The sequence below is a fragment of the Rana temporaria genome, chromosome 3 (assembly GCF_905171775.1).
Source record: "Rana temporaria chromosome 3, aRanTem1.1, whole genome shotgun sequence".
Taxonomy (NCBI): domain Eukaryota; kingdom Metazoa; phylum Chordata; class Amphibia; order Anura; family Ranidae; genus Rana; species Rana temporaria.
This window is the reverse complement of record NC_053491.1, coordinates 266,520,606-266,537,682: the sequence shown is the minus strand read 5'-3', so window position 1 is coordinate 266,537,682 and position 17,077 is coordinate 266,520,606. Positions and strand designations below refer to the sequence as shown.

The window sequence follows — 17,077 nt, the reverse complement described above, 5'->3', positions numbered from 1 at the left end:
GGGCAAGGCACATTCTGTTTTAAATTCAACATGTTGGTGTGAAAAGACTCTGCTGATTAAAATGGATTTTCTTACATTCATGCATGCACTGGAAAATGCTGGAAAATTTATGACAATTTATCTGGCCTTTATGAGCCCCAAGCTTTCCCTTATTCCTCACTTGTACAACCCGCCTTGTGTAATAGTGTTTTTAAATGACAGTGCAGCCTGTTTTTATAGTATTCTATGACTCCATGGGGTTGATTCGTTAAAGGCAAATAGTTTGTTAATTTTGCTAGGGAAGTTGTACCTTGCAAGGAAATTTTCCCCAGAACTTAGTGAATGTGGAGAATTTCCACTTTGCAAAGAATACTCGATCACATGAATGAAAAAACAAAACCAAAAAAAAACATTAAGCGCTGGGTGAAATTTTCTTCCAAAGTGCACAGCCTATTTGGCATTAGTATTCTACTGTTATGTCTTGCTTCCATAAATACATTCCTGCACCTAGCACTTCTGGTTGAAATTTTCTTCCCTCTTGTTACTAGAGTTTAATCTCTGACAGATAGTCGGTGGAAACTGAAATAAGGTTAACCTGGAAATGAGAATATATAGTAAGGGCCTTTACAACACCTGATTGTCAGAAAAGGGCTATGAAGGTGAATGTCGCCTTGCTTTTTTCCGGTGAGGTGACTACAGTACTTATTCAAGAGAGGGATCAACAGTATTAAAGAATATGTTACCCCATCTTTTTATATTGCTGATAGGTGTCTGATGTAGCATGTAATTGTGTGAAAAGGTATCCTGTCCTGTTTTCATTTCTTTCTTTGTGAAACACCTATTGATCCTGCTAGCCCCCCTACTTTCCTATTTCAAACTGACCAGGTGAGGCATAAAAGCACATCCGTGATCAGTTTTCTGGTCTGCTGAGAGCACAGCCTGCCTGTCCTCCAATGGTCAGGCTTCTGCTGACATGCTGCCCCCTATACAGCCATTCACTGGGGATATTTGTGTGCTGTTGTTTTTACACCTCCACCTCTCTAAACTCCTTAAGAAGCTGAGAATGCAGATAATGTGTGTGACAGAATGTCGCACACTCCGCTTGAGTGCTTCCGTCAGTATATCGCTTCCTAAGTCCTGGAACATGAGACCAATGGATTTGACCATAGTAACCCCCAAGGACCAGATAAATCAGAAATAGCCTCTTTATTTGAGAGCTCACACAAATATATACACCAGGATGACAATACAAACTGTAACCAGAAACCTAATTAACATTAGCTAATTATCTAATCCTTTAACCAGACAGGTGACTCATAGATATGACCTTTTTAGGGCAACCTTGACGTCTCCTAGCTCACCGACTATACAATACACTTTATCATAAATATCAACACAGAACTCCTTCATACAATTGCAGGGTTAATTAGCACAAACAACAATGGGTGAAAGACTCTAAGAGCCGGTTCACACAGGGGCGACCTGGGATCCGACTTGAAGTTGCCCCAAGTCGTCCCAAGTCACGTGGTTCAGAAAATCAATGGAAGTGAATGGAGCCGTCTTAATACACACTACTGAAAAGGTTCCTGTACTACTTCAATCCGACTTCTAGGCAACTTGTTGGCAACTTGTACCCATTGATTTCAATGGAAGTCGCCTCAGAAATCGGATCACTGTCTTAATGAAGCAACAATACAAGAAGATAACATACATTTCTCAGGCAAACCCCTGCCTCCCCCCTCCCTCCCACAGAGCTGATTGTTGTTTGATTGGCCACTGGAAAGCCTCCTGTCCTGGAGGCAACTTGAAGTTGCCTTGTACTGTCCTGGAGGCAACTTGAAGTTGCCTTGTAAGTTGCCTGATGATTCATACTCAAGTCGTGTCCAAGTTGCCTCCCAAAGTCATGCTGGAAGTTGTGTTGCCCCTGTGTGAACCGGCTCTTAGAAGCCATACTAGACTTATTTACATTACAGCCGTCAACAGACAGACAGGTGGCTGAAGTTGATGACATCAGCATCTTCTAACAGTATGTGTCCCAATGGTATGAATCAGTCACCATTTTTAATATGGCATATACAGGGTTCCCAGAGTCTGTGTGTCTTGGGGGGACCTGGACCTGAATCCAAAGTAACACTTATAAAATAAAAATGAGAGAAATGGTATTTATATATTTTTTTAAATATAAATATAAATATACACAAATGTTTCATCTTTCAAATCTGTTTTACATTGAATGGGTTGTTTTACAAGGTAAAGGTTCACATATGCTTTAATAGCACTCTAGTACATTAAGTCACATTTTAATATTTAATCACTGTAGTTGCATTGTTTTCTTTATAAAACCGTTGCCTTAGTCACAATGAATGTTTTACAAGGTCATTGTACCGTATGTATAACAGAGAATGACTTGGAATAATACAATCCACTTGAGTCTTATCTTAATTCCACTGTTATCTAATGTATATGGACGAAAGGTATAATATTACAGTCTGAAGATAGGAAAAATCTTCCAAATTAATCAATAAAAAGTTGAAAGATGTTCTTAACCTTTCTCTCTTTATCCAAAACAAAGACAAAGGTTTTTGCTGAAACTGTGTTTTAAAATGAACTGTGGTCAGGCTATGAAATTCCAGTATTTACTTATTCTGAGCAAGGTGGTGACTGAGCTTTAAAAGCCATAAATGTATCTCTTTTGAAGAAAAGAAAAAGATCTCTCTATATTCTAGGTCAGGCACTACCACAGCTTCCCATTTCCTGTATAGAAAACTCCTCCGTGTGCAGGAGCTGAGCAATCACATAACAGCATGTGGAGCAGAGTTGTAGTATTGAAAACAAGGGAAGTCTGTAAAGCTCACTATACAATCTGTTTGTGCAATCTACTTTAGATCTACCATCAACTATTTAGTGCAAGGGCCTGCCCGATTGGATATAAAGTGATTGGATATGTAGTTGTTTCGTCCTTTTATATAGTTTTGGTACATCTAAAGGAGATTGTATAGTGTATTGCCACTTAAAATAAACTTGTCGCTCATTCGGTGCCAATAATTGTTAACAGCACCTAAAATGTGAAAGCAAACATGAATTTTCTCACGTGAAAAAAATGTGACAAATGCAGCAAAACACACAGTAAAAAAAAGTGTAAAACCACAACATGCAAACATTTCCAGTGAGCTATTTTGCCATGTATTGCTTGGAAAAAAGCACCAAAAACATGCACTCCCACTAGGCTAGGCGTGACTATGGCCTGAAAGTGAAATTGGTGTGTTTACACAAGAATAATGAAAGCTAAATGTCTCCATTCACTCTCTTTCATGTACTTGTATAAAGCTGGTCATACACTATGTACAATCTATGTACAATTTCCTTTAGATTTACCAAAACTATGTAATAGGAGGACCAACCTAAACAATCTATTCAATCTATATAAACTCAGGCAGGCCCTTGCACTACATCTAAATGAGACTATACAATCAGATTGTACTATGTATGGCCACCCTAAAGCAAGAAGTAGGAAAGTGGGTGAAAATAAAAAAGTGGTATAGTGATGAGGGTGGTGTGGTCCAGAGAAGTAAAACATGCCCTGTTCTTTGATGCAGCAAGGCAGTGCATGATGGGATATGAATTTTCCTGAATGGTCACATGATGTTACAGAAAGTCAGGTCTGAGAATGCATTTTTTTTTTAATCGTGAAGGTAAGGGAGAAAGACAGAATCAAAGTCAGAAAAGACATTAAGGAAACGTTTCATCTGTTTTTTTTTTAATCAAGACAAAGTTTTATTGAGCATGGAATTTATTTTGACATGCGAGTGAGAAGTGCAACAGGCACTACATACAGAGCAATCATGTTGCCATACATAGATTTTCAGCAATTGTCAGTAAGGGTTCTAACACTTTAGACACTGTTGGGTGGTGTGGCAGTGTAAGCCCAGAGAGGAGGTAAGGAAAGCATATGTCGTACCAGGAAGGGCTGTATAGGTAAAGATGACCTCAGTCCTTGGTATTGCAGGTGGAGGCATCTTCCAGCCACCTATCCCAAATGTTGTGATATTTGTTTGGGCAGCCCCTGTGTAAATACAGTACTTTTTTTTATAGGCGAGGGTAGTGTTGATAGCTCTGATCCATTGCTGTATAGTGGGGGAAGTCTCTCTCATCCATGTCCTGGCGATTTGCATTCTGGCTAAGAATTCAGGGCCATATTCTCGAAAAATATCCGCCTGCTGCGCTTAGGGCACTTACACTCCGCTGTCCCAACTTACTGGAGCAGGTGCTGTATTCCCCAAACACTTGCTCCATAAGTTGGGACAGCGGAGTGTAAGTGTCCCGGCGTAGCCTGGCGGATCTCCAAGGGGGCATCTTCTATTCAAATGAAGCGCGCCCCCGATGCGAAAGAACTGGGCATGCGCTGGGCTGCAAAAAGCCCAGTGCGCATGCTCCAGTTCTCGGCGGAAAACGTCAATGACGCCGACGTGTGCGTCATTGACGTAAAGTCGTATTCAAGAACGACTTACGCAAACGACGTTAAATTTTGAAATTTCGACGCGGGATCGACGGCCATACTTAACATTGAGTACGCCACCTAGGGGGCTTCTTTATCTTTACGCCGCGTATCGCTTACGGAAACGACGTTAAAACACTACGGCGGGCAAGCGTACGTTAGAGAATCGGCGTGACTAGTCATTTGCATATTCTACGCTGACCGCCACCTAGCGGTCAGCGTAAATATTGCAGTCTAAGATACAACGGCGCAAGCCGTCGTATCTTAGGCATGTTTAAGTGTATCTCAGTTTGAGAATACACTTAAACATAGGAAACGGACTTACGTAGGCGTATCTGCTGATACGCCTATGTAACTTGTTTAAGAATATGGCCCAAAGTCTCTTGCAAAAATATATTTAAGTATTTTTCGCCTTCGAGGAGAGAGAGAAGCCCCAGTACACATTGACGAGGGCATAGGGTCAGTGGGGAGCCCATGCGGACATGGGCGGGCAGGTCAATAGTAAGTGGTAGAAGTAGCCGTTGGGGTTTCCACATCTTAGGCCCGGTACACACGGGCAAACATGTACGATGAAACCGGTCCGTCGGACCGTTTTCACCGTACATGCCTGCCAGAGGGCTTCTGTACGATGGCTGTACTAACCATCGTACAGAAGTCCGCGCGTAAACAATACGCGGGGCGTGTCCGCGTCGTCGCCGCTACGATGACGCGGCGATGACGCGGCGACGTGGGCGGGCCTGCCATTTAAAGGCTTCCATGCATGCGTCAAAGTCATTCGACGCATGCGAGGGACGGCGGGCGCTCGGACATGTACGGTAGGCGAGCGGGCAGGATTCCAGCGGACGGTTTTAAAACACGTCCAGGAATATTTGTCTGCTGGGAAAAGGCCCGGCGGGCAAATGTTTGCTGGAATTCGGCCCGCTCGTGCCTACACACGACCGAACATGTATGCTGAAACTGGTCCGCGGACCAGTTTTAGCATACATGTTTGGTCGTGTGTACGGGGCCTAAAGCTTTGCCCCGGCCGGTACGTAAAGATGTAAAAGGGCATCATGTTTGACCTAGGGAGTATGTAGAGGTAGGTGAGGCGATCAGATGCTTAGGGGACACATATTTACAGGTGACGAGAGCCTCCTCCCAATCTTCGTCCGTCACAACGCCCAAATCGGGCTCCCAACAGGACTTCAGCTTGTAAGCGATGGCAGTAGCCGTGGGCAACATGAGGTAGCTGTAGATTTGGGAGATTCGTTTTTTGGGGTCCTGGCCCAAGATAATGTCCAACAGTAGTATGACTTTGAGTATTGGGATGGAATCCTGGAATTGAGTGTTGAGCGCATGTTGGAGTTGGAGGTAGTGAAAGAACATAAGGTTTGGTAGAGCAAATCAATCTTTTAGTGTTTGGAATGACTTAACCACTCTGTTTGCTACTACTTGCGACAGGTAAATAACCCTCTTGTTAAACCACAGATCGTGGTCAGGGATAGAATACAGCTCGGGCATATGTGGTTTGTCCCACAGTGGTGTGTGAGAGTGGAGGGTGGTGCATAGCCAGTTGCCAGATCTTGCAGTGATGGAACACCATATGGTTCCCACTGCCAGTTTAGGACAGTCAGCGGAGTCCACCAAGCAAGATTTGGAAAGGGTGGATTACTGATCCAGGGGCCTGGGAGCAAACTAGGGTGGAGTACCGTTCTTTGTCAGTTTGATTGAAGTAAAAGAAGTAGGAGATTTGAGATGCTATGTAATAGGGGCAAGGTCAGGTAGTGCGGTCCCAGGCAGGTCAGTTGGGCATTTTAGGACTCGCCACGATAATTTGTGTCGGGAGGAGCCCCAGATGAATGTATTGAGTATGGATTCCATGGACTTGAATATGCATGGAGGGATGTAGAGTGGAGAAGATGTAGAGTAACTTGGGGAGGAGGATCATTTTCACTAAGTTTATTTGCCCCATAACCCCAGGGGGAGACGGGACCATGTCGTATAAGGGTTCAATGTTAAGTGTTGTGTAGTAGGGAGCGGGAGACGTGAACACCCAGGTATTTGATCTTGCTTGCTCTAACTAGGAAAAGTGGGGCTTGTTTAGCTGTGGGGGTGCCCATGTTGAGCATAGAATTTGGGATTTGGCCCAATTGATCTGAAGACCAGATAATGCCCCAAAGTGTTTGATGAACAGCAGGACAGCCTGTAGTGATGGGCTAGCATCAGTCAGATACAGGAGCATGTCGTCGGCATACAGACTGATTACCTCACTCATACGTCCACAGCAGAGACCCTTAACATCCGGGTGGGTTCTAAGTGCGATGGCTAGGGGTTCCACGGCTAAGGCGTATAACAAGGGGGAGATAGGGCAGCCCTGGTTGTGTGCCATGGGAAAGAGGGAAGGGAGGAGAGACTCTACAATTAACCTGGATGCGCACTGTGGGGGCCTGATATAGGAGCTGGAGCCATTTAGTGAATTTTGGACTGAAGCCAAATCTGCGAAGGCACTCCCATTCAACGGAATCAAACGCCTTGGCAGCATCTAGGGGCTCCCGTTTCTTGTCTTGATTCCGGAGCTGCGATGCGTAGCAGTGCTTCCCTTTTGAGGCGGGGGGGGGGCCCTCTTACGCATAGGCATCATGTTACAACCTGTTTGCGGCTTCTTTTGACGGCGCAATACAGGGACTGCCTTTGTCCATCTCACGCCGGAGATGGGGTTGGCGTGGCTCCACTTTGGCGCTTGCGCCGGTGGTGGATTTCACTGTCAACTCCTATTCTTATTCGACGTTGTGCATGACATCGTTCGGGGACCCGCCCCACACCTGGATTACATAAGCAGGTTAGCTTGTTTGTCTTACCATTTCACTATGTGGTTTACACCAGGGAGGTAGCACACACAGCCCAATCACCGGATACACCCACACGTAAGTTATGCACATTTTTTTCTTAGTCCTCTCTTTTTTTGACATATGCAACATACCCATTTATAATGGTGTGTGTATATACTGTATGTGTGTATGTGTATATATATATATATATATATATATATATATATATATATATATACATGCATAACACACTTTTTTTTTCTTCAAACACTCATCATGTTTTTTCACTTTGCACATTTTCTCACCTTTTTCATACATATTGTTCACATATCTTTATACATTTTTTTCCAGAACACCATAATTGCAACCATCCCCACACATGTGGGAAGTGTTGTGGTAATAGGGCATGCTATGTGCATGTTTTCTTGGTTGGGGCGGGGGTTCCTTGCCCCAGCTCCGGAACAGACCATTTTGGGGTCTCATCTTTCTGGATGCTAGCCAAGCACATTCCTGATGAAAGGCATATAGCCATGAAATGTGTCGAGTTTCCATGGGGTGCTCAGTCAAGTCTGGCTCATTACCTATTCACCGGCCCATATATATCTTTTATACATTCAAAATTAATTGAGTACTATGTAACTATTAATGTGTATGTGTATCTTTTTTTGTTTTTACAGCAGATCTGTTGCATATGGTGTACCAATGCCTGCTAACAGGAAATACCTTGTATTACATTTTATCAATATTCATTACCTCTCATGTGCTGCCAAGCTGACATACAGTATACATATTCATTATGTTCATGCCATGTGTGCATCTGTATGTATATATATGAAAATACTTTTTTACTTGTTTCATACCATTGTTACAAATAAATAATGTTCACTAACCACTCCACAAGTCAATTGCCTCATTCAAAGTCTCACATTCCTTTCTTATTTTATTTGGCGGCATCTAGGCTGACCACAACTCTGGAGCCGGTGTTGTCATGTTGGGATTGGAGGTTCATATAAAGCCACCTGAGGTTGAAAGCTGTGTTTTTGTTGGCCATGAATCCGGTCTGGGTGTATAAGGCTGAGGATTACTTTATTGAGACTCAGGGCGAGCATTTTGGCAAGTATCTTATCGTCTAGTTGCAGGAGGGAAATGGGGAAGTATGATTTGGGGGAACAGTTGATCTTTGCCCAAATTGGGTATCAGGACAATGAGGGCTTCGCCCATGGTCATTGGGAGTGTTTCGTGTCGAAGATATGGGTATATAGCTTGCAAAGTTTAGGGACGAGGGTCTCCCCCCATTGATTGTAAAATTCGAGGCCATCCGAATCAGGTGCCTTGGAGGTGGAGAGTTGTGCTAAGGCATCTACTATGCAGTCCGTGGTGATTAGTGCTTCAAGTTGGTCAACCTAAGGGGGAGTCAGCGAGGTAAAAGCGACATCTTGCAGGAATGCAGACAATTCACCCTGAGTTGTGGGCGGTAGAGGTGTACAGGTCAGAGTAAAAAGACCTGAACTCCTCGGTCACCAGGTCAGGGATATTTATCAAGCTTGGCGATGGCGCTGGATCTCTTAGGTGGAGATATGTCGGCGTGAGGTCAGGTAAGTAGCGTATAACTTCGGGTGTCTGCGGGGAGGATAACCCCCAAGATCGGAGAAAAGGATGTTGTTCGAGTGGAGCGCTCACACTGCACACCTTACTCCATGCAGCTCCAAACCACGCCCTCTCATAAGGAAACTTTTCTATTTATTATGAAAAGTAAAATTCTACCTGGAAAGGTGAACTTAGCCTTTAAAACATGATCTTACTGGCCTCTATAGGTGTAGGCACCATGGAATCCAACCTCAAAATGTATAAGTGAAGTGTTTAAGTTCTACACGTTGGATATCAGCTCACTCTGCTTCCTGTACAGCTGCTTAGTGTGTAAATTAGAGATTGGAATGCTGTTTGGGAGGGGGAACAGGATGAGCTGAGCTGCTGAAATGAATGTAAAAAAGTGTTTTCTGCTGTTAATTGTGAAGATAACTTACTTAACAGTGGCTGCAGCTACAGAGGTAAGTGAGGTCTTGATGTAAATCTCATTTGTTAAGAATATGCAAATATTGGAATGCTTTTCTTTGCAAAGAATACCCAATCACGTGCAAGCATAAGCAAAAAAAAGCATTTTTGCTTGCACATGATTGGATGATGAAGGCCAGCAGAGCTTCACCTAATTCAATAAGCTCTGAGCCAGATCCCTTTGCAAAATTAACAGCCTATTTGCCTTTAGTAAATAAATCCCATTGTCTATTTACAGCATGGGATCATGCAATCACTGCACTGTTAATATGGCAGTTATCCTGTCACTGTCCTATATTTCTCCTGGTTCATATGGATTTGGGCAGCTGTTGGGTGTCTTCATGTGGAATATCTCTTAAAGCGGAGTTCCACCCATTTTCTAAACTTTCTCTGTATACGACCTCCTTTGTTAATCTTTTTCACATTGGCATTTACATTTTTTTTTCCTGCCTAGAAATACCTTTTTAATCTTATTTCTTCTTGTCCTTTGGCCCTAATAGCCTAGGCGATTACGTCATTAGGCGATTTGCAAGGGTTCCTGGGATAGCAGCGTCGTGTATCCCAGGAATCCCTGCGAATCACCTAATTCCCGAAATCTCGCGTTATCTGCAAATGGCGCAAATTAATGAGAGAGCCGCGCTATGACAGGAGAAAGGGAGAAGGGGGGCAAGTGGGGGAAACATTCTGAAAGCTCCCCTTCTCCCTGTCACACCGCTGCCCGAGTTGTGCTGAGCTGCAGCCCGCCCTGTCACCATTTCACTGATGGGGGATGGATGGATGGGGGGGGGGGGGAACAGAGGCCACTTGACAGCACCTGCTACAACAGGCAGACGCCGACATTGCTATGGCAACAGGTCAGAAAGAAGGATGGTCTCGCTGATGCATTACTGCGCATGTACAGAAGTAAAAGAAAAGGAACACAGGAGGGCTTCAGATGCCCACAGCCAAAATGGAACCTGCCTGCTTCCGAGATCTGCGAGTAAAAAACTATTTTTCAAGAAAGTAAAAGCACAATAAATATAACATGTTAGAAATGTTAATTTACATGTTTTGACAATTACAGAGCAGTCTTTAAAAAAAAAATATTTGGGGGACTGGAACTCCGCTTTAACAGTCATTAAAGGAAAAACTGTCTTTCTTAAGTTGCGATTCCCGGTGTGGAAACTATAGTTTATTATAGTTCATCTTTGGTGAATACAAATTTTTAGTTTTATTTACACAATTATCTCAAATTAATTTTTATTTGACTTTCATATTTTTATATGCCTACTGTGCCTAATTTTGATTACTGCATGTTTATAAAAATCTGTGCACAATGGTTTTCTAGTAGACAGTACAGTTAGGAACTTTGCTAAAGCTAGCCAAAGATGGGGATTGAATAAAAAGAAAACAACGTGATTCCCCCATCCACACATTGATGTGGATAGGGGAATCCTTCCCGCTGAGCCTTTGTATTCTGACACCAGGGAGAATACACTGATTAGCACTGCTGGCTATAGCCTGCGCTGCTGAGTAGGCGGGGAAAACCCGACAGGGTGGATGTACAAGAAGTCGATTGTTAGATTGACTTCTGTACAACCTCCCTGCCCATGCATGGATCATAATTTTGCCACTCCCTGCTGCAAAATTTTGATACATGTGTGGCCTGTTTAAATGACTGCTGAGATAAGACCAACTAATCATACAAACTGTTTTCCAGCCATTCTAAGCAGGTTACCATATGCATATGTAATGGGCATATGTGGATGACTCCATTAACATAAATATCTTAAACTATAAATATAAGCAAGTTTTTTTAGAAAATTTACATGAACAGTTACAGTTATTAATATAAAGTACGGTACATCCCATCCACTTTTAAAATGCAAAATTAGAAAAAAAGTAGAATGTCTTGTGATTCTTAGGCCCCGTATACACGGCCGAGGAACTCGACGTGCTTGGCACGTCGAGTTCCTCGTCGAGTTCTGGGATGAAGCCGCCGAGGAGCTCGGCGGGCCGCCTTCTCCCATTGAACAACGAGAAAATAGAGAACATGTTCTCTATTTTCTCGTCGAGCTCCTCGGCGGCTCCATCGAGCCTAAACTGTACAGACGACAGAGTTTCTCGGCAGAATCCGGGTTTTGACCGAGTTTCTCGGTGAATTCTGCCGAGAAACTATGTCGTGTGTACGGGGCCTTAGATGTTCCTTCCATCATGTTTTTTTGCTTGTTTTCCAATAATGATCAAGTAACAGAAAGTCGTTCACATATAATAACATACTAAGTTCCAAACATGTCCCCCCCATATCTCCCAATTTATTTCTACCCATTTTAAGCAATGCTACTCTCCTGCGGCCTGGGGGGGCGTGGTCCGGACCGGCATGTGAGAAGCAGCTTCCTCACAGAGCTCCCGTGTGGTATCCTGATATAATCCTGCTCCCGGCTTCTTTGGCCTGTTTAACAGCCACAGACCGACTCCGGAACCCAAAGGGACCCAGCGGAGGTACCTGTGCAATCGGAACTCATAATGATGGGGCTGCGGGGAAAGAAAAAATACGAGGGTCATCGCTCAGAAATCCAACATGGCGCCGCCGCGGGAACTCGGCAACGCGGCACTTAGAAGATTAAGGACACAGTGAGTAAGCCTCCGAAAACCCTTAAGAGCACCAGCGGTGACCCTAAGGACATAAGGTACTATGCCCAGAAACTGGGAGGGTCCTTGAATATGGCAGACTCAGCAGAGGAGGGGGGGGGGGCGCCTGAGGGGGAGCTATCTGCACAGGGAGATGTGGTGGAAGACTCTCCTGAACATGCAGCTGCTGACAGCATGGCAGAGCAGTCAGAGGAGCAGGATGAGGACAGTGGGTATGAGGAACCTGCTCAGCCCACACTAGCTAAGATCCTGAGAGCTGTTCACAAATGCACTGCCTCAGTGAATACCCTGCAAGCACGTTTTGATGGTCTGACAGAAAAAGTTTCCCTGATAAGACAAGACCTACAAAAGATCAGAGAGAGAAGCACAGCAGCAGAAAGCAGGATTAGTGATATGGAGGATAAGCTCCCCCCTCTGATGAGAGACACTAAGCAAACTGCTAGAATGGTCGTGGAAGTCGATCAGCAAGCGGATGACCTCGAGAACAGGATGAGGCGCAACAATGTCCGCATAGTCGGTCTCCCGGAGAAAACGGAGGGTAGGGACCCCACCGAGTACGTTGAGAAGTGGCTGCTGGAAGTATTTGGAAAGAAGGCATTTATGGCCCTTTACGCGGTGGAGAGGGCTAACAGGGTTCCCATGCGGCCCCTTCCACCAGGGCGTCCCCCGCTACCCATCTTGGTGCGCATGTTACATTACAGAGACAGAGAGATTATTCTTTGTCTGGCCAGAGAAAAACAGAATGTGCAGTTTAATAGAGCCCGCATCTCCTTTTACTCAGATTTTTCATCTGATGTGCAGAAACGCTGTGCCCGATTCACGGAAGTCAAGAAAAGGCTGCAGAAGTTGCAAGCGCCCTATGCAATGTTGTACCCAGCACAGTAAATGCACTATACAATCAATAAATGCTAATATGTGCAAACAAACTAAAAAGAGACAATGTGAACAAGTTCAGGTGAAAAATAATATAAAAAGGTGAACCAGTTGAACGTCGCGTTCAACTGGTTCACATTTTTATATTATTTTTCACCTGAACTTGTTCACATTGGCTCTTTTTAGTTTGTTTGCACATATTAGCATTTATTGATTGTATAGTGCATTTACTGCGCTCGTCACTCACACTTATTCAATTCACTATTTTGTTGTTAGCACATGCAGATTTGAACAGCAGTTGGTCTCATTGCACTTTAGTTATACTTACGTTATTTTATTTATTTTTATTCACTATTGGCCAGCGCTTAAGATACTCCTTTATTATTATCACTGTACCCAGCACGCCTCCGCATTATTGCGAGGGGCCAAGCTCACTTTTTTGAACAAGCTGCAGATGCATCGGCCTGGTTGGATGCAAATGAGCATGCCTTTCGCCCACCGAGGAGGAAGGCAGTTGAAGAGGACTGAACTATTCTGGGTCCCTGAGTGTGGCTTTTTGAAGGGCTGGGTGGCCCCGAGCTGGAGGGCTGCCTCATCTGCTCACATTGTTTTGCAACAACTCACAGCTCGGCCGGGAGCACAAGTCGATTTTTTGTTTGCTCTCTATCCCCCCACGGAGAAAGGGTGCGAAGGAAGGCAATGTTACACATGAGCTTAATGTGTAACGAGTTGTTCATAGTTGCCTCCCGACTGGTGGTTGTGATGCCAGTAGGAGATGGGACTGGTTGTCCCAGTGTCCTTTCAGATGTTTCATCCCCTTTACCCTGTTTACTCCTGTGGGCCCTTGGTGCGCTGACAGTACCTGGGGCACTAGATCACCAGCTGGTGGTCTCTTTCAAGACCGCACCTTCAGGGATTGCTCATGTTAAAGTTAGTGCACTCTGAGGTTCTAACAGCTTGGAGTGTTTTCTACGGTACAGTACAACACTTACAGCACCTTCACGTTCTGTCTCTATGGGCGTTGCCTCATCTGCGGACTACCCACCAGGTGGTGGTGTGCACTGAATTGGAATGTATTATCCTTTCCATGCAGGATTTTGTGTCTATTATGGCGGGAGGGCTGAATGTACTTAATGTGGTGTCCTAGAATGTTAGTGGGCTTGGTGGCCATATGTGCGTTGCAGGAGACTCATCTCACCCCTGATACAGTGTCATGTCTTAACTTTCGGTGGGTGGGCAAGGCCTATCACTCCACTCACACCTCCTTTTCTAGAGGGGTGAGTGTTTTGATACATGGGTCCCTGGATTACCAGGAATTTGATAGTGTGGTGGATACTGAGGGCCGTTATGTTATATTGCATTTCCGCTTGTTTTCCCTAAAATGTATATTTGCTTTTGTATATATCCCGCCTCCATACAGTCATCAGGTTCTACGGGCGGTCCTGGACTTTCAGTTGGGACGTCCGGAGGTACGTTTGAACATTGTGGGTGACTTCAACTGCTTTATGGACTCGCAGTTGGACAAACATCCCCCAGTTTCATCCGGGCGCGGTGCCGGTCACACGGCCCTGGGGAAACTGGTTGAGGAGGTGGGGTGGGTAGATATGTGGAGGAGTAGAAACCCGGGGATGTGCCAGTTTTCATGTTTTTCCAAAACACATATGTCTTTATCACGTATTGACTTGTGCCTGTGTTCGACCGCTGCGGTATGTGCAGCGACGGAGATATCATATGCAATACGAGGTATCTCTGATCATGCCCCGTTGATTCTGGTGTTGGAGGTTTCCCCTCCCTCGTCACTGCTTAGAACCCCATGGAAGCTGAATGCCTTTTGGCTTAATATTTTGCCAGACCCAGCCAGGATAGCACAAACAATTGCTCACTTCTGGGGGGACCAGGCGGACTACCCCGATGCTGGGGTGGCTTGGGAGACTTTTAAGGCCTTTTTACGGGGGTTGTTTATTACGGAGATTAATGCATTTAAGAGACAGTCGGGAGCACATAGGGAGGGGGTGGAGAGACTGGTGCTTGACTTTGAGGCTAAGTTTGTCGCTGACCCCACTGAAGACCATAGGGATGCATGGGTTTCTGCTCAGGATGCCCTGAGTAGAATAACTCTCCTGCGGACTAATTTCCATCCTTTGCTTAGTCAAAAAAAATGAGATTGTTCGTAAACAAACATAAGTGGGGCATATGAGTAAATTCCAAGTATTTAGGGTTCTGTACTGCTTTGGTATTAGCATGTCTTGTATACAAGCTTACTGGTCTTTTAGCATGGAGGAAACTATATTTATCTGTTCCCGTTATATTACCAAATATAGTAACGTAATGGCATTCCAATAGCTGTGTCATGTCAACTGGAATACTGATGCAAATGGCAGCTATTACTCCTCTTTATATCAGTCTTAAACCTGATATTGCATAATGTTCAGAATTTCCTGTGTTTTAGCTCTGTCAGTGGTTGAAATATTGATGGTGATCATTGGATAATGCAGGGTGCACCTAGATGTAATAAAAGCCTGTACACGTCCCCAAGATTGGTCAGACATGCTGGAAACCCTTTGTTACCAATCATCAATCATTGAATATGCATATGTCTAGTGTAAAGCTTCGGTATCTGGTGATTGCAATAAACTCCCCTGGGTCTTTGATCTTTTCCTGAAATTTTGAAGTTTCCAGCCTACGTTATTTGGCCAGCCTAATTGTCTTATTTACCAAGCAATTCACTGTATAAATTAGATTTGAAAGAAAGAAATTGAAAATTAAATGTTTGTTTTTTAACTAGGTTTCATCTTGTTCCAGAAATGAATATTTACTGTAATCCACGAATACAGTAAATGCATAGATACATGTACAAAAAAAGATTCCAAATCACAGAGATCCAGGCTGAAGGTGTGGACATTTTTCTAATAACAAAAACAAACTCTGACTGTGCAAATACATTAGCCTTTCAGTCTAAAAGCATTCCAGCAGCATTTGTGTATTTATCACAGTTCGAATCAAGAAATCGACATATTTGTTCAATAAAAATAACAATAATAAAGACGTATAGGCTTGATAGAGGATTGTTAACAGCTATAAGAGTAAAAGTGAAAGTGACTGTGTACCTTAATCTCTTGTTTACTTAGTCTCTCTTACATGTAAAAATAACATTCTGCAAAATATTGAGTTTTATAACATAGTATTAATCTACTAGCTAAGTATGTTTTATTCATCAGACAAAGCATGTTACTGTATATAACACTATGGCTTTTATAGTGACAAATACATGCACTGCAAAACATAGCCCAAAATAAATATTTTCCATAAATAAACAGTATAAAATGTCATATAGTCTTTAAATGCAAAAACATATACCATATATGCTAATTGTAATATGTTACTAAAATTAGAGAATTACTGTAGGATGATTCCTTAGGGAACTTTTACCTTCTCCTTGGTTGTCTTTTGTCCATCCTTAGTGCTGAGTCCCAATTTATAATCCACTCCACTGTTATGATATCTAATCAAGGGGAATAATCCATTTGAAATGCCCTACAACACTGGCATGTTCCTCGCTTGAATCTCCTTTTCAACTGCTGGTTTTATAAATGGCAGCAATGGATCTTTATGAGCAAGTTACTTTCACTTTTATTTCTGCAGCACATACACAGAATCTTCCAGCTTTGCTTATGCTCAGTAGTGACTTGTTATTACACAATGTAATAGTGACAGCTGTTTTGCCTAGTCGTACTTATTAATATGTAGCTGTCTTTTTCCCCCCACAAAATAGTAGCTGTCTTAACACATGACCAGGGGCGGACTGACAACTCATGGGGTCCCTGGGCAATAGAAGATTATGGGGCCCCCGGGCTTACAGATGGCCACCATGCCAGGAGGCAGTGCAGAGGCGGGGCAGCTAAAATCTAAGGATTTTTACATCATGTCGGTATCGGACATATCAGGGACAGATGTAAAAAAACACAGATTTTTACATACTTTCCCTGGTTTTACTGAGCCTGGCAACCCTGATGGGGCCCCCTAGTGGCATGGGGCCCTCAGGCAGTGCCCGAGTGCACGAATGGTCAGTCCGCCCCTGCATATGACTTAAAATGATTAATTATTGCACCAAAGTAATCAAACCAACATAAATAATGTAAACTACATATCATAGGGTGTGTACTTCTACCTTCAGAGAAAGTAAGGAAGGAACAGTGAAGTGCAAAAGATCTTAAGCAGTAAATCTCTTTATTATAAGAAG

General features: G+C 43.7%; 1 long non-coding RNA gene across 1 annotated transcript in view; it reads right to left on the bottom strand.

The window, feature by feature from the left end:
* LOC120932333 overlaps positions 1 to 16,604 on the bottom strand; it is a 97,269-nt gene extending 80,665 nt beyond the window's left edge. The window contains exon 1 of the long non-coding RNA XR_005747954.1: positions 16,267 to 16,604. This is a non-coding gene — a long non-coding RNA (uncharacterized LOC120932333). The remainder of the gene's footprint in view (positions 1 to 16,266) is intronic.
* Between the last annotated feature and the right edge of the window lie 473 nt (positions 16,605 to 17,077).